The sequence below is a fragment of the Condylostylus longicornis genome, unplaced genomic scaffold, assembly GCF_029603195.1.
Source record: "Condylostylus longicornis isolate FDR11 unplaced genomic scaffold, ASM2960319v2 ptg000083l, whole genome shotgun sequence".
Lineage (NCBI taxonomy): Eukaryota > Metazoa > Arthropoda > Insecta > Diptera > Dolichopodidae > Condylostylus > Condylostylus longicornis.
In genome coordinates, this window is record NW_026578051.1 from 1,296,086 (window position 1) to 1,317,992 (window position 21,907).

Below are 21,907 nucleotides of genomic sequence, written 5' to 3' on the forward strand. Positions count from 1 at the left end.
AAGCATTTTAATAAATCATTTAAATTGTACAAAAGAACACTAGAATATTGTATAACAATAAAATTGTATTGAACTAAAGGTATATGTGCATCTATACGTACACTACCCATATAAAGTTTACAATTTGCATTGTAGATACGTTTAACTACTTACATAAGTACAAATTTTTAATAATAAATTTAGGCAATTAATTTTTGCTTAAATTTGCTGACTGAGTTTTGCTTCATAAATATTGTTATTCTAAGGAAAACTTGTTTCTGAATTAAAAAATTTTTTCAATTGCTGCTTAAATTATACTGTGTATAAAATGTTAGCTAATGACAATATTATAATAATTCTCTATACTAATAATTTCTCTGTGATTGCATTTCATTCCGATTCTTTATAATTTTATACTATAAACTACTTTAATTTTAACTTTAATAATACAATATTAAGCTATAATAAGTATACCGAGATGCTTTCCGAAATTTTGTAGCTACAAAAAAAACGCGTTAATGTAGTCAAATAAGAGGTGCTTTGAATGGAGTTGTTACTACCTCAAAGCAGCACTACAAAATGGTTTTTTACATATTCCCTTACTTTAATTTTGAATTTTGTGTTGTAGGCACCTTCCACAGTTCACCCCCTTGATAGACAATTTAAGTTGTTGTTTCTGTTCCGGTGTACAAAATTTTAAGACAATTAAATTTTTAGCTGTTGCTTTGCATCTTGATTACACATCATTCTTTGACTACAAAATTTTGTAGTTGTCATTCGTTTTGAAGTGAATTTTTCTGTTCTGATTTCGTTTAATAGCTTTATTATACAGTTGATTTCGAAGAAATTACAGGATTAAATAATTTTTCTGAAATTGTAATATGAAATTGATTTAATTTTTAAATTAAATTTTCTTCGATAAGTTCCTATTGTAATATTATAATTCGATTTTCTAAAGATAACAATATCAGTGTGTGAGTTCATAATAAAAATTAAAAATAAACAAAAAATTAATTCTACAAACAATGTATTACAAATACAACTAAATATTTTTTTTGATAAACTGACCAAAATTTAACAAAGGAAAAAAAAAAGTGATTATATAAAAAGAAAAACTTCACTTCAGGGTGTCATCTGTCATGACTTTTTGGCAATTAATTCTTCTTTTAATCTCTGCTTTTTGACAGATAACAACTTTTTTTCTTTCTCTTTTTTCGCCCCTCTCTCTCTCTCTCTCTCTCTCTGCCATTCTCTCTTTTTTACTTTTATTTTTATAATATATTTTAATGTCATTAATTTTTTTTTTGTCATCATCAAAAAATCAAAATAACAAAAAATAAAAATGTCACCCACTTACATTGGCCGGCAGCTCATTTGAATTTTTTATTTTTAATTTTATTATTGTTTTCTCCCAAAAATTTTTACAAATATTTAAAGTGACATTTAGTTTCAGTTAAATTCAGAAGCTTAAATTTTTTATATTATTATGGTGGACCAAAAAAAAATTAAAAAAATAAAAATAACATGCACTAAAAAAATACACCAAATATACAATTTTAATAGCTTGTAACACCAATTTATTTAAAAAAAAAAAGTTAAAACAAAATAAAAAAAAAAATGAAAAAATTATTCTTCACTAAAAGAAAGAAGAAGAGAGGGAGCTCATCGGACCCACCATAAAGCCATTTCATACATGCTGTATAACACAGAATGAAAATTTTTATTATGCAAATGCATAATGATATAAAATATACGATATGCATAATATATGTATGCATAAATGTGTACGGGATTGTCCACAACTGATTTGATCAAAACTTTTTTACTACTTATCAGAATCCGAATTTTATCACATTTTACATGCATGTATGAAAACAAAAAAAAAAGAAAAGAGAAAAAGTGTAAGAGCTTCTTTTTATGTAATAAAGATATAATCAGCAAATACATACATTATATATACGACATCTTGTATGTATATGCCATATAGAAGCATATATGTATGTATGCAGATAGTGTCACACATATAATATTAAAACCAGGTACGAATTTAGGCTTCCTTCTGTCAATACGTTGAATTTAAAGAAAGTGTTTTATAAAAATCCTAAAGTACATTACTTACCTAAATACTTTTAATATATGAGGGTTAAATACTGCTGTCACAAATATGTACTCAGGAAAATGTTTGCTTTTTATTGTAATTGGCACTACCAAATCGAATTATAATCGTCTTAGTTAAATCATCTTTGGCAAAATGACAAACTTCGTTAAAATGTGTCAAATGTTTGAGTGTCAAATGGTAAAATGTCGTAAGTTAAAGCCTGCTTTCAATTTGCACTGAAAATTTGGTTTTGTGCTTTCTTCAGCCTTAATTTAGCTATGACACTCGAATTGCAAGATTTGTTTTCTGTAAAACAAAAATAATGGGAAAAAAATTTAGAACAAAAGAAATAAAATCTAAAAATTTTTAACATTGACAAATAGAATAATTTCCTTATATTATATTGTTGGTCAATGCTTCCAACTGTCGTCCAGTTTATCATTTAAATTTTGAAAATGCTAATTGTAATTTCAATTTTTTTGTTGTTCCTGCTTTACTTCCCTTGAGAGTATAGGGCTTCCACAAAGCATCTCCAACGAACTTTATTAGGGGCCAATCTTTTTACTTCTGCCCATGTCATGTTAGCGTAGTGATTTCTTTCTTTATTGTTCTTATGCCACGTTTTCTTGGACCGTCCAACACTTCTTCTACCCTGCGGATTCCACACCAATACCTGTATTGCGTTGGTTTCAAGTGGGCGTCGCAACGTATGGCCTATCCATCCTCATTTTTTCTTCTTTATTACCCTTGCGATTGCCTCTTGATGGGTTTAAGTCCAGAGGTCTTTGTTGCTGATTCGCCTGGGCCTGAATACACGAAAGATGATTCTTAGGCTGCTATTTATGAATACCTGCATTTTATTTGTGTATTCATCTTTCACTAGCCATATGTTTCGGAGCCAATCAAATCAAAATTTATTTTATTATAATTTTAGTGCAACACTGTATTCACTGCTTCACACAGTATAGAAGCACAATATATACAAATTATTAAAAATATTAAGTGAATAATATAAAAATCTAAAAATGCATCATTCTTAAATCCCTTATTTTTAATCCGATATAAAAATATAAAATATCAAATATAAAAAGAAGAAGAATGAAGAGCAAAAATTAATTCTAAACATTTGAATAAAGGTGTATAAGGGCATTTACATACAAATCGAAACAAACTATGAATGTTTGTGTATATATTCATTATTGTACATATGTTTATTTATGCAATAGAAAATAAATTCTATTTTTACTTTTTTTTTTAATATTTTAATAATAGTTCAGCAAAATTTTTTTTTTCTTTTATTACAAAAACTATTTTTTCTTGTTGTCTTTTTTAGATTTCCAGCTACCCATCGTAGCTTTAAAATAGATTTAATGTAGTGTAATGTTTGTGTGTGTGTTAACTGCGCCTCATATCGTTCAATAGAAGTAAATTCAGTTTTTTTTTTTATTTTCTATTATTTTTTATATTGTATTTTTTCTTTTCTTTTTAGCAAATCGCCTATAGTTCTTATAAATTTTCCCATATGTTTAAAGTAATAGAACAGGACAATGAACTTTAATGTTTTTTTTGTCTTTCTTTTTCTCCTAATATAAGTTTTATTGCAATTTTGTATAAATTTCTAGTTAAAATGAGTCGTTTTTATTATTGTTTGTATGTGAGTACTTGCTGTGATACCGATTGTAGTTACTCTAAAGAGTACCATTTTTTCTTATTTCTCTGTTATGCATTTATAATTTGTACTTTTTATTTTTATTTCTTCTCCTCTTATTTTATTTGTTTCTTTTTTTACTTTACATGTCTCACTTCCCTGTTCAAATTCAATTCTGCATAATATTTTACGAATATATAGTTGCGTTCTTATTGCTATTGCTGTTTATATGACGTGTTTGTAGTTCTTCTCTACTCATAGTTTCCTGCTGCTATTATTACTCTTCTTGTTATTATTGTTGTTATTGCTATTATTATTAATTTTATGTGAGTACTTGCCTTCTGTATTATATTAATAAGTATATACATATATATTATCATTAAAATTCACCTCACATATAGAAAAGTGTTGGATCGGTGTCACGAAAAGTAGGAAAATTGAAAAAAAAAATAGATAAGAAAAAAAAGGAGGAGTGAGACTTTTACAGGTATTTAAATTTGAATGTCAAATTTAAATTGACATTTTTAAGTTTTCATTATATACAAGTACGAGTACAATATTTTATATATGTATGTATTTAATTTGTATAATTCTACTGGGGCTAATATACATATGCCATACTTATGAATATACAATATATAAAATTAAGTATTAATTTCAATATAAAGTGATAAATATATTTAAATAGAAAAATTTTTGTTTATAAATGTGAAATTTGTTAAAAAATTAATAAACATAACAAATGTCAACTTATCGATTATTATAATAGTCCGATAAATGTCAAGTCAAATTAAATATTTTAATTAAATCTGTAAAATATCTTAATGACATAAAATTTTCATCGTATTAAAGTATGTATTAAATATTACTTTACTTATATTCGAATAGCCATGTTTTTTTACTGCCGGTTTTCCAAATAAAAATTTTGTACTTAATTGAAGTACTCGGTTTTTTTTTTAAGTAACTATTTAAAACTTTTATAACAAATTAATTTTTATTATAATTTCTGACTTTTTTATGGTGTGTTCTCTATGAAATTTGAAAAAACTGCAGACTAATATTATAACATGTAAGTATATAATTAATTCAGGAGCGATAACACAATTTTTAAGTCATCTTTTGCTGAAAGAAATTTTAATTCCGAAATGGTCGAATTCCTGTAAAAGCAAGAGAATAACAGTAATTTTTTCTCTACATGAATGTATTCCTTAAAGGAAAGACATCATTTTATTTAGACTACTGCCGTATTATAAGTGGTAGAAATTAAATTTTTCTAACATTAATTATTCAAAAACCTCTCTGATGATAAGTGGCAAATATCTCTGATTACTCACTTCTCATTTTCTCATTTGAAGTTGTGACTAAGCAGTTAGCAAAATTTAAAACATGTAATTAAAATTTAATATTCATTATTAATAATTACTTCCTTATTGAATATTTTATTTACCAGTTTTATTTTTAATTAAATACATAATGCATAATTGCAACTTGGACATGAAAGGCTATTTTTTTGTTCTTAAAAAGAAAAAGCAAAATCCCTCAGTTCTTTCTCTACAAACTGTTGTTTATGTAAAAAATAAAAAATTTTCTTTATCTTTTTTGTATCATGTGTTAAGAAGAAACCAGAAAGCATTGTTTAAAAAACTTTAAATAGAATTCGCATTGAATTCACATAGGATAGAAAATTTCTATATATTTTGCAAAAAAAGAAAGAAATGCTCTATTCGTCTAGGGTCGCAAAAGATTAAATTGACGATTGAAATCAAACACAATTCAAACATAAATGTTAAAATATTACGTTATGTTAGTTTGTAGAATGTAAGGACTATAGGTATGAGATCTAAAACAACCGCATATATGGTGTTAATTACTAAAATAAATATGAAAAATTTTATTCTATAATGGAAATTATTTTTTCGAAATAGCTCGATGAAGTATACGATTTCGTTCTCATGGATTTTTGAATTAGCAAATCATGAAAAATAATTTTCATAATAATTTTATGAGAAAAACAAGATTAAATTTTTGATAACCAAAAAAATTAAAAGATTCAAAAATAATTAACCATCGCAGACAAGATACTTTGGGGCAAGAAAATGTTTAAAATAATCAAAAATCCATTATCAAATCAGGGATGAACCAAATAATCTAAGTATTTGATCACTATAATCAAAAGCAATACCTGCATTTCTAAATTTTTGACAACTCATTGGATCTCTAGACCCCTTATATTTTAATTAAAAAGTATTTCAATATATTGAAAGAATACTTGATAAAATTTTAAAGATTTCTTTATTTGAAGTTGAATAAATTATCGTTTATCGAAAACATTTTAGGATACCAAAAATTTTATAAGTGGCAAAAAAAAAAAAATTTTTTTTTTCTAAATTAACATGAAATCTTTTAATTTTGCTAAAAGCAAAAAATATTTTTTAATGACATAAGATGAAGAGAATGATGATGATGATGACCTATGCTGCCAACAAAAAATTTATAATATTTTTCTTCGCCAGATAAATCCTTAAAGGATTATTTTATCTTAGAAGCAAAAACAAAAACAAAAAAACTAATAAGAGTAAAAGCTTAACCCTCTTTTTTTTCGCAACAAACCCCTAATTGTAAAGTTAATTCCTTTTCATAAAAGAAGAAGATTAAAGGAGGCAAAAAGCCAAGAGGAGCAGTAACAGAAAATATGAAAAAAAAATTTTTTTTTTAAGGTGGGTCAAAAAGAATTGCAAGAATTGGCGAATAAGAAATAAATGAAAATGAAATGTGATATTTTTAAAAAATTAATAAAATTTTTCAGTTTTTTAAAAAAAAAAATTTTTTGTACGATTAATAAATTTAATTTATGAAGTTTAAATGTCACAAAAAAACAAAATATTTTATTTTTAATAGCCTCAATTTTTCAAAAAAAGAAAAACATTAAAATATTTTTTAATGTTGTATTTGTTATTTATGAGAAAAAAATTATTTTTAACAAATTTCGCAAGATTCCCGCTTAAAAATTTTAAGAATTTCAATTTGATTGTGAACTATTTCAAAGAAAATTATGTTGTAATAGTGGAATGTAGAAGAAAATGCAGAATTTTAAAGACTTAACAATGCAATAATCGAGTTATAAAGAGTGTGGAACAATAAGGTCAATAATAAATTAAAGTGGAACATGTACTAATGAAATGTGGAACAATAAATATTATTTGTGGAACTATAGCATATTATGTGTGGAAAAATGACTTGTATATTTGTGGATCAATTGTGTAGTATACTTCTATACTGACACTATTTTTACATGTGAAAAAAATAGTAAATGTGGAACATTATTGTAAATGGAATAACAGTATGAAGAAAAGTGGAATATGTATGATAATTGTAAATGGAAATATTTCGAAGTAATTGTTTATATGTATAATTTCAAATTGGAACAATAATATTTGTTCATGTAGAACAATAATATTTGTTGAATCATTTTTGGAATAATAAAATAGTATATGTGGAACAATATTAGTGACATACGTGGAACATTAATTAATATAAAATAACAATAAATATTGGCGTGCAATATTTATCATGTGTTGCATTGGCTATATGTGGAACAGGGATATACATATGTGGAACAGGGTTATATGTGGAACAAGGCTATATATGGCACAAGTAGTTATGAATGTTTAGCATTAGTATATATGGAACTGTAATATAAATAAATTTATATCATGTATAACTGTAATGGAACTATTATACGAGTATAAAGTCAAATAAATAAATACAGATTATTTACTATGAATCTACGTACATATACTCGTATAGACACAAATCCCGCCGTATTAAAATTTGTATGTGAAGATTATTTATTTCAGAACTCTGTTAAGGATCAGTTTTCTTTAAGAATTCTTAAAGTTTTCCGTACTTATTTAAGGTTTCTCTTAATTACTTGAATTTATCAATTCAATTTTGTTATTCCATGTCCAAAATAATTAGATTTTAATAAACAATTTTCTTATAAAACACAAATATAACTATGGCAATCATTAAAATTATATAAAAAAAAAATTAAAATAAACAATTTTTATAAGTTTTACACGCTTATTAAGATCTTGTCTTTTATTTTTTCGAAGATAGGAATAAAATAAATACGATAATTTGTAACTACTATGGTAACGAAATCACCAACAGCAAAATTAAGAAAAATTACATCTCTTCCCCCAATTTAATCATCAAATAATTCGGAAATTTTGATTACTCTCAAAGATTTACCATTTATTTTTTAATCATATGTCATGTAAGCATAAAATACCATTGAATAGTATTTATTCACGTATATACGCACATATTATGAAAATTAATCCAAAATACATACACATGCAATTTAATAACATCGACCCAATCTAATCTGATTATTATACTTCATCTTCTTTTTTCAAATAATATAAAAAAAAAGTATCATACTTCAAAGGAATAAAATATATAAAAAAAAAAAACAAACAAAAAAAAATACAGGTACCTTATACATAAAACTCAGGTAAAATGAAAAGCAAATCAAAATAAAAATGAAAACATAAAAGTAAAAATAAACATAATAAAAAGTTTTTACAACTCTGGATGCATAAAAGCATTCCTTAAAGATTGAAAGGTTCATCTTAGATTTTTTTTTTCATTTCTATACTCTATACAAGTATATGTAGTATTTCTTTCCTTCTTTTCTAATGGAACTTTTTGTTACCTATATTAAAATTAGATGAAAAAAAAATATACGAAACTAGAATACGTTACTCTCTCGGCTGGAATGCGATCTGATAGATTTAATAAGTTCGGTAGCGAAGCACGATTTTATAGGGTAATAAGTACATCGACGTGGTAACTAAGAGAGGGGTATAGACACGCTCTTTTTGAGTTCCAAACCCTTTTGTAGAATTGAGCCGCACAGAATTCGGGAGAACTCAAGACAGAATTAGATCAGGACTATATATCTAGAAGCTGTACTTAACTGCGGTAAGCCGAGATCCTAGGCGATTATTATACCAGAGGCGGTACGGCAAAATATTAACAACGGATAGGAACCAGGTGAGAATTCTCACGGGTCTTTATATTACCGAATCAGGGTATATCTGAAGAAGTTGGATTTGGATGGCGGGAATACTTGCAAGTTTCATATGAGCAAAATTCAATGAATCTTTTCAGTAAGTGCGAATTGTTGATCAATAGAACTGGGAGTCTATGGATGGTCATCTCATGGCAGCATAAAGGCTACAAGAAATCGACTCCGTAAAGATAGTGCATGTGTGAACCGAGATTAAATAGCATGGAACATTTTTTTTTCTCTTTCTTGAATAGCTTCTATAGAAATTCTTGTGTATATATTTATGTTTTCGATTTGATTTGATCTATGCTTCCTGGAAATCCTCAACCATCCATAACAGATCTAGAAAAAAATTCGTAAAATATTTCTCATTGATCGGGAAAGTAAAAGCGAAAAAATATAAGAAAAATAGAACAGAAAAATGGAAACAAGAACACACAAAAGCAAAAAGAAAAACTCACCTCGTGAATAACTTCATGCCATAATACTTTGTTTTGTTCATCTACTGTTGTTGCGCTGCTGCTTTTACTGGTACTTGAACGTTCGCTCGCTGGTTTTATATCGTTGTTTTTTTTTGATGATGATGCTTATGTCCTTGGAATTAGGTCCAATGACCTAATGTGTCTGATGACCTGTGTGATGGGATTCTTAGTTGTTTTGTTTTTATTTTCATTTATTTCAGTATTTTTTTTGGTTTTTTTATATTGTTTTGTGTTACTTTTGTATACATAACTTGTATTCAACCGAAAAATTGTAATAAAACAAAAAAAAAAAACCTGAATTTGAAGAAAACTGTGCATAACCTGAAAGTGTTGCAGGTTTTTCATTTTGTTTTTCTTTACGTTTTTTTTTGTTTTTTGTTATTGTTATTTGAACTTTTTATAATTTTATTATGTTTCTGAATTTTGTTATAAGCATTATATTCAAGTGAAATAAGATAAATATGTATATATTATATAATGTATATATGCATGTTCTCAGTTATGTACACATACTTACATACACACATGTATAAATAAATGTAAATAAAGGTAGAAGAAATGAAAAGCTTCTCTTACATACGTAAATATTTTTTCTCAAGATAATTTATTGGATGGGTTCCAAAATTACATTTTGGATGATGATGACGATATGAAAGATCGACTAAAGAAGAGGAAAAATAACAATAAGAAAAAATTTCAATGCTTTTACTTTGGTTTTCATTTTATGTTTTTTATTTTTTTTTTGATATTCGCGGTTGACACTATTTTACAACATAACAAAATGGTAACATAAAAATATACAGGTTACAAACATTACGTGTGTGTGTGTGTGTGTATACATATATACATAACTATTGTGTATTAATATTGTGTACCCATTTATTAAAGATCTCATGGAAAAATTTTAATATTTACGTTGAAATTTCAAGATGAATCAGAAAGTGGAAATTATTACAATTTTTAAGACCACTTCAAGGTGTTTGTTATTATTTTTTTTTTTTACGTTTTATAACAAAAGTACTTATTTTTTTTTTTGAATTTTTACCTATTTTTGATTAGGTTAGTTTTTGTGGAAGTAATTAAACTTTTTTATTCAGAAATTGTTATATTTTCTTAAGAAATTTTAAATAGAAAAAGGTTAAAGAAGCGTGCGTTGTGTGCGGGTCAAATTTATGAATAAACAAAAAATCAAATGAAAATTTTTCTTTAAAATACAAAAAATTATTTAAAATTTTTTATAATTACTTAAATAGAGGCAATAAAATATTAATTTAAAATTTGAAAATACTAGCAAGCAACACAAAAAAAAATCGAAAATTTTCGTGAATTGTGTACACAATGAATGAAAATTGCCGTGAAATAATTTGGTATTATTGTAAAATTATTACAATACAATAAACAAATTCCATAAATGCCATTTTACATAGTGTCTTACTTATAAGAAGTTTAAGATTATTCTAAAAATTTGGATTTAAAAAATCTAATTTACTTAGTAAAATGAAGTTCTTATGGAATAACTTCCCATTACAAAATTTCAATTACGAATATTTGGCAAATATTAATGTCTGAATAATATTTCACATCCATGCTATAGACTTAAGTAATTTACAAAAATAGGAAATGCGTTACAAAAATAGTTAGTCTATCTGTTTAAAAATGAAGTGACAATGTAAATGAATTTTAAATAATTGTGTTAATAAATTTATTTTTAAAATAATTAGTTGCAAAAACGAGAAAAGTATATTCATAAGTATGTAAAACTTTTATAAATATTATTATAGTGTTATACAAATACAACATATTAATCCATCATAATTTTTCACCTATACCTAACAGATATTATTTTAAAAGTTCATACATATACATATATGTATAGCGTATGTACATTAAAATTACATTAAATATATTTGACATTTTCAATAATATCAAACTACATTTCAACTACATTTTGCATTCATAATGTATGCAGATGTTATATTGTCTTCTGTCTACATCATATTCTATTATATATGTAAATATATTTGTATAACAATGCAAGTTACACAATAAAATTTTATAAAAAGCATATAAGAGAAAAAAACTACTATAATATAAAAATATAAAATTAAATATAACAAGAAATAAAGTGACAATTACACAATTTAAGAGAACATAACAAACCCATTAATCATACATCAGAAATTATTGTACTTAAGTGACATACGAACCATAACCAAATATATATACATACATATGTATGTATGTATATAGTTTTTCAGTATAATGTATGTGTAGTTTTAATAAATTACAAACTCGATGCAAAAAACAAATTTTAATATAAAAAAAAAAAAAAATAAATAAAAATAAATAAAAACATCAAAACATGACAAAGAGACACAGAAGCTGCTACACCGAACATGTGTAATTAATTTAATTAAATAACCGTGACCATCAAATAATATAACACCGACAACAACAACAACAACACCACATTTATAACTATACTCTTATAAAATATATTGCATAAAGGCGCAAGTAAAAAAAAAATTACTCACCGCAATAAAGAGAAGAATAAGAAAAATCTCAATAAAATCTCTTCAATATTTTTTTTCTTACATTTTTTTTTTTTGCCTTCTTTTCATATTGAAGTGAACGACGAAACCAGCACACAATAATATGAAATAGTAATAATGTAATCGTAATTGAATGCAATAAAAATATAAAAACAATTTATATGTACATACAAGAGACTTAATGACAACACAACACCAACAACAACAATAATTACCGCGGTAACAATTATTACAATAATAATAAAAAAAAAAAATCTTAAGAAAAAAAAAGTTGTGTTATAATATCGCGTCATATAAATGTTTTTTTTTTTTTTTTTTACTTATTCAGAAAAGTAATGGAAGGAAAGGATCCATGTGCCAAGAGTATTAAAAAAAAAAAAAAAAAGAAAAATGACAACAGCAAATGTTGCAATAGCAGCAGTAATACCAGCGATAACAAAACACAATCAAAATTCTATACAACTTCAATAAAAAAAAAAAGAGAGAAAAAAAAAGAGAGAAAAAAAGTTGAATAATACTTACGCGATTTTTTTTTTTTTTGCAATTACAATTCATCTGGAAACCGCATCAATTGGAGAAAATCGAAGAACATAACGCGATATTAAGAAGCAAAGAAAAAAAAAAAAAAGAAGAATGAGAAAATAAAAATTGCATTACAAAAGAATATTGCTTCATATTTGAGAGATGAAATCGTAACGAAAAACCGATACACGACGATGAAATTGCAAAGTAGCAAAAAGCTATTGACATTCCACTCGAGTATTTTACATTGCTAAATTTTCTTATTTCATTTCTTTTTGATCTCTATTTTGTTTTTGATTATTCTGCAGTTTCTTTTGTAAAAAAAATTTTTTCTTATACTTGTACCATAATTTTTTAATTCACATATAGCAAAATTCGAAAGAGAAAAGACCAGATACCTACTGGAAATTGCATTAATATAAAAAAAATTAGTATGTAGATTGGAGTGGATTTCATTATTATTTAAGAAAATTTTTTTTTATTATTGAAATTACAATGAAAACCACAATATTTAATATTTCTGTTTCAGTGTACAATTAGAATAATTAAATTTTATTTGTCTGTTTTGTTATTATAATTAGAAAATGCAACAAAATGAGTAAGTAAACGAAAATTTTTAAAATTTTTATTCATGATCGCGGATGGTGCACCTTACCAAGTTATTTACAAAAATGTAAACAATTTTAGAGTAGTAAACTAAACAAAGACTCTCGTCTTACTTTAATTTCTCTTGAAACTTCTCACAATATTTCTGCGTTTCCGCAGCGACAATATGATTAGAAGTTACAGCTTTGAGAAAACTGAGGTTGGAGTATATGAGTCAAGTAGTAGATAATTCTATGGGAACGTATCCAATGCAAATAAAAGTATAAGAAATTCTTGGCTTTGATGGGAACGTATCAAAGTGTCTTTTATTTGGAAGTGTATGCAATTGATATATGTGTGTGCGTTTTAATCCGGAAGTAAGTTATCGGGGACATTGTATTTGGTGCTGCGACATGTCGGTGTAGATTGTTATGAGTAGGCTGCCGTGCTAGCAAGAAGGGAGCCTCATCCACCCCTTATGAGACCAGAACCATTGTGTGGATTTGGCCGCAAGGGATCCGGAAGGAACTCAAGGAGGAGGTGGAATAGACGAGATCGGAGTTATGTAGAGTTCATTGTGGAAAGTAACAGGAACGAGTAAGAATTAGGTGAGAATGGTCACGCGTCTTCTAACGGACACTCCGGACTCAGGCGAGAGCAATTGCAGTTTCTGTGGCGAAATGAAAGAGACTTCAATAGGCGTGCTCTGAACGCTAAAGGTGTGTGACTCGTGTCTAATCCAATTAAAAGTGAGAAATCAAATGTGGTCGAACTAATATTTTACATTTTTCGAAATTCAGAGATAGGTTTCGTGTCTCAGAAATCACAAAACCTAAATTTTTCAAAAAACAATTATGAACTCCATAATTGCGTTTTCCGTAGGAGTCAAATTTTAGTCACCCTACAGTACTTCTGGACATTTAATCAGTACAGTACTGTAATTTAGTATTACAATTTCAAATGGATTTTTTTTGTAAAGTACCTGTGCATTATGCGCATACACTTAATACCATGTAAATGGGTAAAATACTAAAAAAAATTTAAATAAATGTAAAACATTAAAAGTGAACAAAACATCAAAGGATTACTGAATATTGAAATTTATTTATTTACCTAATAATCACTTATGTAATTATTGGCAAATGTTACCACATTTTACATTCATATCTATTCTACAAATTAATTATTTCTTATGCATATTAACCGCACAATAGAAGAAAAACATGTAGAAATAAAAATGTAATTGAAATTTACCTGTATTTATTTAAAATAGATCGGACTATGATCGGAATACATAAGTATGTTAAGTACCCACTGTGACATGGACATTTTACATAATTATATTTATGTAAGTGATTAAAAAAATAATGTTATACTAGTTAGTTAAAATTTAAAAATGTGATTAAATTAGTAACAGCTTGCGTAATCCCTAACAGCTTGTGTAATTTTTTACCATCCATCTTACCTTTTGACCGGCTCCTTGTGTTCTCAGAACAACTTAACCTTATATGCTTTATATCTTTTGTTCATTAATTTCTGGTAATTAACCTTATTTGTCACAAATCTTAATCTGTGCCTCGTTCTGATCTTAGTTGGAATAAAAATTACCTTTGAATTAAGTCGAATCTTTTCACTTTCTTGTTTTGGAACTACGTTATTCGTCACCACGGGCGGAGTATTTTCTAAGAATGACTTTCTTTTGTTTTTGAGTCGACTTTTAATTGCACTAAATATATTTTTATTGTAAAAGTCTCGACTTCCATGATATGACCGGACCATGAGAATTCCATTTACGGTATGCATTATATTCACAGACTTTTAATTAGTCCATAAAGTAAGGAGCTAATAACACCAATAAGGTGAGCCGTCGATTCATTCCCAAGAGATAGTTAGTTTTTTGGTTTCATTTTCGACCTTAATAAGGATGGTTGCTCCTGTTGGATTAAAAATATTTAGTTATATTTCATTTAAGAAAATTATAATATAAAACAGAAGTGCATGCATCCATATACATACTATGCATTCGTGATTGCAAAAATATGCATTAAAATTAATGACAAACAAAAATAAATCTTATTAAATTTTAATATAAACACGATCTTGCATGAGAAGAGCACAAAAAGAAACGAAGAGGTTTATTTTTTAATATAAAATATTCTTTAACCAAATATATATGAATGTTTAGCCGTGTGTAGAATATGCATAAATATGTGTATAGTGCATGTTACAATGTGAGGGGGAAACAAATTAACATAAAATAAAAAAAAAATAACAACAGCATCTCTCTGAGAGGGTGAGTAAAAGTACGTTAAGAATAAAAGAGAAAACTAATTTATAACAGTGCAACTCAACAATCAACACAGATTGTAAAAGAGGAGAAAAAAACGTTGAACTGCGCTATAAAAAATAAAAGAAGAAGAATTGAGAGGAAAGGAAAAATTAGAAAAGAGAAAAAAAAAACAACAACTTCATTAGTGTCCCACGCATTTCCGGTTATCTTTTTTTTGCCGTTTTTCTCTTTTTACTATTGTTTTTCTTCTTTATACTTTTACAGATTTCATGCAATTTTATTTTATTTGGCCTTTGATACTCTACTTCCCATTTAGTGCAAAAGAATAAATCCGCATGTGTGTACATCATTTATTTAATATTGTGTTGTTTTCCACTTGTTATTTTTCTTTTTGTTTTTGTGCTGAGATGAACATTTTGTTATCTGATTCATCATTTAGATAAAAAGAGAAACAAAAATAGAGAAACAGACAACATACTTAACATATACACTTTAAGAGCCCAAAATAATCGTATGTGATGCCAATGTATTTCATCTATTTTGATTAAAATTTATATATGGTTTCTCTATATAGAATTTCAATTTCCTCTAAAATTCTATAATAAGAGGGTTGCTTGGTGGTTGTTAGTATAAAATACACAAATAATGTATTGATTTACTGGGGCGGAAAATCGGTTTTTTTTTTTCTAGTAATTTTCAATTTTATTATTAATTAAAATTGATTGGAAATAAAGGTGATTTTTATGGATAGAAAAACATAATTTAAGGCATGTTACTATAAGACTTCTATTAAAAGGATCAAAGTTATTTGAAATTTACCTACACATTTTTAAAAGTATAGAGATGTGTCTATTAAAATTATGTTTGGGATTTTCACCTGAAATATTGAATACAAATTGTAAGTTCAATTTTAGTTATAAATTTATTATAGATAAAATTTATTGCAATTAGTAATTAAAATAAATTTTCTTGGGCTTTCTTATAATTTATTCTTTAGAGAATAAATAATAAAAGTATGTACAAAATAAAATTAAATTACGTTATAAGGGGCTTTTATGTTTGGTACTTAAATAGTATATGGGTTATTTAACAGTGTGCTTAAATAAATTTCAATTAAATGTGTATAAAAAGGGATTAGAAAGAAAATATATTATGGTATTAACACTAATTTTTGCAGCAATACAGTTTCTAAATTTCGAAAATCCTTTTTATAATCTTAAGTATCTATTTGAAAAGGTTTCACAATGAAAAGAAGTACCATCAAATACATAACCGGGTCGACAAAGCAAGAAAGAAATTCTTAATGGGTTTCCTCGGAAAGGATTTGAGACTCCATTCGTGCAGTCCACCTTGTTCTGTTAGTTGCCCATGTCTGCCATTAAGGACAGACTTGGTGTTCTGTTTGACGGTGTAATCAAACATTCACTACGGGAAACTAATAATAGAATAATGTTGTGATGCGAAATTTTTCTTTCCACCTTATTAAAGGAAAAATTTCTCAGTTCCTGAAAATAATTCAAAATCAAATTTGTGCCATTACTAACTTCCTCACTGAATATTATCCGGTGAAATATCATTAGTTTGAATAAATCTAACTCCCTTCTCCATAGATTCTGCCGGACGATAAGGAGAAATCCATTTACATTTTGTGTCACTCTCACCGATAAAAGTCACAAATGGTTTGACTGGGTCTTTTTCAGTGTTTCTTAGGAATCTCTCTTGAGCGATCCATAATTTACTTCTTCGTATTGCATATCTTTCGAAAGAGAACAAAACCCAAAAGGAGCCTTTAATTATTTCATTTAAAACATTTAATTAATTTTCTCATAAGAAAGGGTTTGTCATTTTTTCCATTTTTATTGAAAATTTATTAAGAACAATTAGTTTTAGTAAAATTAACATAAAAGTTCATTTAGTTCACTTAGAAACGAGCAGTAATAAAATATTGGTTTTTTTTTATTCCATTCAGCTCATAACAAATTGAATATTTGTCATTCACATTTGCTTAATATCTATGGTATTTCTGGAATTCATTTTAATTCCGTAGAAATAAAGTAGAGATAGAAGACACAATATTCTTTTAACACTCATCCTATAGAATAAAATATCATAGACAAAATAATATCAATTCGAAATTGGTATTATTTTTCTTTCAACAAATTCGAGACACATGTGTTTATTAAAATTCTTTTGTCCATATACAGTTAATCCCTTAAGGACATTCAATATCCTTATATTTGCAAAATTTTATTTGCAGATAAAGAACACAATTTCAATTTCAGTTCCTCTAAATTGTATTATGGGAGTGGGAGTAAACTGGATACAAATTAAAAAATGACATTTCACCTGGTCAGTTTTCCTTAATATATGCAAGGTAAGCAGCATTATTATGAAAAATGTCCTTATACTTGTACGAGTATAATTCTATATTTGTTCTATTATTTATTGAACAAATATTACAATTGCACAAGACAATATTGTTTAAAAAACTAAAATTCTAATTAGTTTACAAAATTTTGAAATTCTATAAAAAAAAACATCAATAATAATTTACTATTGTAATAATATTTTCTAAAGAAATTTATTCACCACATCTTCCTTTAATGATGACAAAGGATCAATAGTATTAAATTATGAACAAATTAAAATTCAAATATATTCAAAAGATGCACTCTCTATATTTTTTAAAATTTTTTCAAATGATGAGTACTTTATTTGCATAGTCTAACATTTTGACATTATTAATATGCTTAGTTCTTATTACTTATTATTGAATTTTAAAATATCTATTGCCGTTTGGTAAGGGTATTTGTCTATTGTAAAAATGTACATAGTTGGTATTTAGAATTTTTGCATAAATGATTAAAGTACGTAGTTAAGTTAAAATACACATATTTTACGAATATTTTATTAGATAATTTGCAATATTGTCTTCTACATAATGTATTCCATTCTGTACTGTTAAATAAACAATGATAATTGTTAAAATTTACCTTTAGATATTTATCTCAAATTAATTCAATCAACTTGTCTCAAAAATGTATGCAAATCATCTCTGCTCTTGTTATATTGGTACAGTGGTGAACTATTGCGGTATAGTGGTTTGAATTTTAAATTATTATAGTTCTCAAATAACGTAATTCAAAAAAGTTTACAAATAACGTAAAATTTTGAATCGTCAATAGTTGCTTGCTAGATATCAACTTATTCACTCGTCTACTCGCTATCGTCAAAAATTTGCGAAGTTTTGAACAAAAGTTATAGAATTTTTCAAAATCCCATATTGACAATCATCATATAAGCCTCTTTTCAGACCCTTTGCCAATTTTAAACGTTTAGATTTAAACGTTCTGATCCTGTTCGAATTTTTCAATATCCAAATAATTGTAAAAATTATTACATAATCTTCAAAATCAATTAACAGATTCAAAAACACAACAACTAAACATAAAAGGTCAACAAATATGATTTGCAAAAAAAAAAATTTTTTTTTTCTCAAAAATCAGCTGTTTGACCTTGTGTAAAACCATTTAATTAAAAGTACCATTAATTTTCTCACCTAAACTATAAATAGCATGTCGGTATCTACGTAATCATACTACAAAATAGAATATGAAAAATAAAAAAAATAATCTAACGTTAGCCGACCTTGACTCTCGTAAAATAAAAATAGACAAAGAAAACTAGTACTGAAAATATTTGCGAAAAAAAAGCAAACATAAAAAGCTTTTAATTTTTTTTTTTTTTTTTTGCTATAGAAAATTAAACTTTCGCTAAAAATATCCGAAAGCAAAAAACAAATAAAAATAAAAAAAATACCACCACGAGTTTTTAATAACCCGTGACATTGAAAGTGAAATTTCCTAGCATGTTTTTTATGATATTCACAAAAAAAAAAAAAAAAAAAATAGAATAAAACAGAAAGAAAGCTTGCAAAAAAAAAATACGAATAACACGATCGCTAGATCATAACGATTTGTTAAAGAGTAACAATTTTCATTCATAAAAATAAAAACTTACGGAAGAGAGGAAATAAATTACGCTAAAATTAGCAAATGTTAAACGCTTAATAGCTCAAATGAATTCAAATGAATTATAAGAAAAAAAAATAATTGTACCGATATCAGTTATTCGTTCGTTTAGATTCCGATTGGATTTTTTAATTTTCGTTTTAAATTCCGATCGGATGTTTTATTTTGATCGCTTGTTTAGGTTCCGATCGGCTTTTGTGATTGTTACTTTTGATCTTGATTGGATTGTTCAATTGTTATTTTGAATTCCAATCGGATGTTTTGATTGTTTCTTTATATTGCGGTCGTATTTTTAGATCATTCCATTTGATTTCGATCGGATTGTTTTATTGCTGCTTTTAATTTCGATCGAATATTTTGGTTGTTTCTTTAGATTCCGATCGAATTTTTATTTCGATCCTGCCTTAAGATTTCGTTTGTCTAGATTGTGATCAAATTTTCTTCTATCGTCTTGTGATTCCCATTAAATTTTTTGATCGTGTCTTTAGATTCCGATCGGATACTCCAGTTTTTCGTTTATTTAATCGAATTTTTTAATTTCGATCGAATTTTTTATCTTATTCCCCACTATTATTTTGTTAAGTTTTGATTTTTACACTTTTGTAATAACCTCGGTAATCAAAAATGACGAATGATGAGAGTTACTGAGACAACTGTACGATGCAATTAGCGATTTTTTGTGTACATTGTTTACATTTAAATTGAACTAACTGTCAAAAAACTCAATTACACCTTTTATTAATATTCTTATCTTATACCTTTGCTTTTTTTTGAAGTATACAAAACAATAGCAAAAAAATCTTGGAATAAATCCATGCCCAGCATATTAACAAATAAAATTTTCAAAATTATTAATGATCAATTAAAATTAATCACAGCATAAAAATGCGTGCTTCACATTTCTTTTCATTACATCACAAATTTTATAAATTAATCTTTTAATTTCACAAGTTGCACTTTAAAATCTCTCATTATTTTTATTTGTACTTCGTCTTGAAAACAACAAACATCCAAAAAAAAAAAAAAAAAAACAATTTAAAATCGACACAATTTGTTTTTGAATGACATCCGGCACACGCACAACGACAAATTAAAAAATAATAAAGCAAAAAAAAAAAAAAAGAGCTTGAATTGAATGATCATTTTTAGCGTTTTTTTTTTTTTTGCGCACAAGTTCATTGATATTATTTTACCTTTATTACAAGCCGGCATATAAAATACTATAGGTGCGTAACATAATTTATTATAAATTTATAAATAAGGAGTGTGTATGAATGTGCGTAAGTAGGTACAAAACAATTTATCATTAAGAAATCCATGTATATGGTGGTAAAGCTCTTTTAAGTGGGATTTTGTACCATTTTATGTATTTTTTTTTTCTTTGTTTTGTTGAATATTTTGATTGAAAGCCCTAAGGCGTTTCATATTTTAAGCCTTTAGCGCAATTACAATAAAATAAAGTAAAAGACGCATAACATTAATTTACTATTCATTGTTTAATGTATTGTTGTGTTAGTAAATGTTACTGTTATGTTTGTTGTTTTTGTAAATAATCAAAATCTTATGTGTTGCCATTGTTATTTTTAGTTCTTCTTCGTTCATACTTCTACCAATTTTATTTATCATTGCCGGTTTTTGAAATTTTTCTGTCAATGGGTGAAGGCTTTTTTTTTTCTTGAATGAAATTATTGTGAAATTACAAAAAAAAAAACGCGTAATTAATATTATATTTACTTGTTTTCTATTTTATAATTTTACCGCCAAATCCTAAGATAGTTGGTAATATTGTGGAGTAAAGCAAATAATAATAATAAACAGCTACAAAAAAGGCAAATTAAGCGAAAATAATAATGTTGGTTGTTTTCGTTGTCTTATTTTTTTTTTTATATATTACTCATGTCAGACGTCTGTAAATTAAATAAAAAAAAAATAAGCCACGAGATTTATTTCCGCAAAAAATACGAAAAAAAAAATAAAGTAGCAAAATGAGAATGAAAAAAAAAATGAACTCATCGGCAAAGCGAATTTTATTTTTATGAATCGTCGTCATTTTGGGGGGAGGTTATTGACTTGCAAATTTGTTTTTTTACGCGTTTTTTTTTCTCTGTGTATTCTTATGTTTTTTTTCCTATTTATTAGAACAGATATAAACTGTAGACGAATATTTAGATCTCCTCCTGTGTTAAGTGTTACACAATAAAATGCGAATTAGTGTTTGATAGATAATCATACATACAGGTGAAGGGAAAGTATTAAGAAATGACGGCAACAGTGGTGGTGGTTGGCAGTTTACAATAGTATAAAATTGTTAAAATAAAAGTAGGTATAATAAAAATAAATTATTGTTGGTTTTTTTTGTGGTATTTTTTTTTGCGAAATTATTAAGTAGGTGAGCTTTGTAGGTGAAGAATTTGTGTTTTGTTATTGTTGGGCTTTTTGTGATGGTGCGTATAGTTGTGAAATGTTTACACAAAAATATTTAATAAGTAAATGTGCGAATAGAAAAATAATGAGAAATTAAATTTTAATATTAGGTGTTTTTATGTTTAATTCCGTTTTATGGCAATTTTCGGGAGGACTGAATGAATTAGAGAAAAGAGGACGGAAAATAATGATTTTTTTTTTTTGGTTTTGGCGAAAATT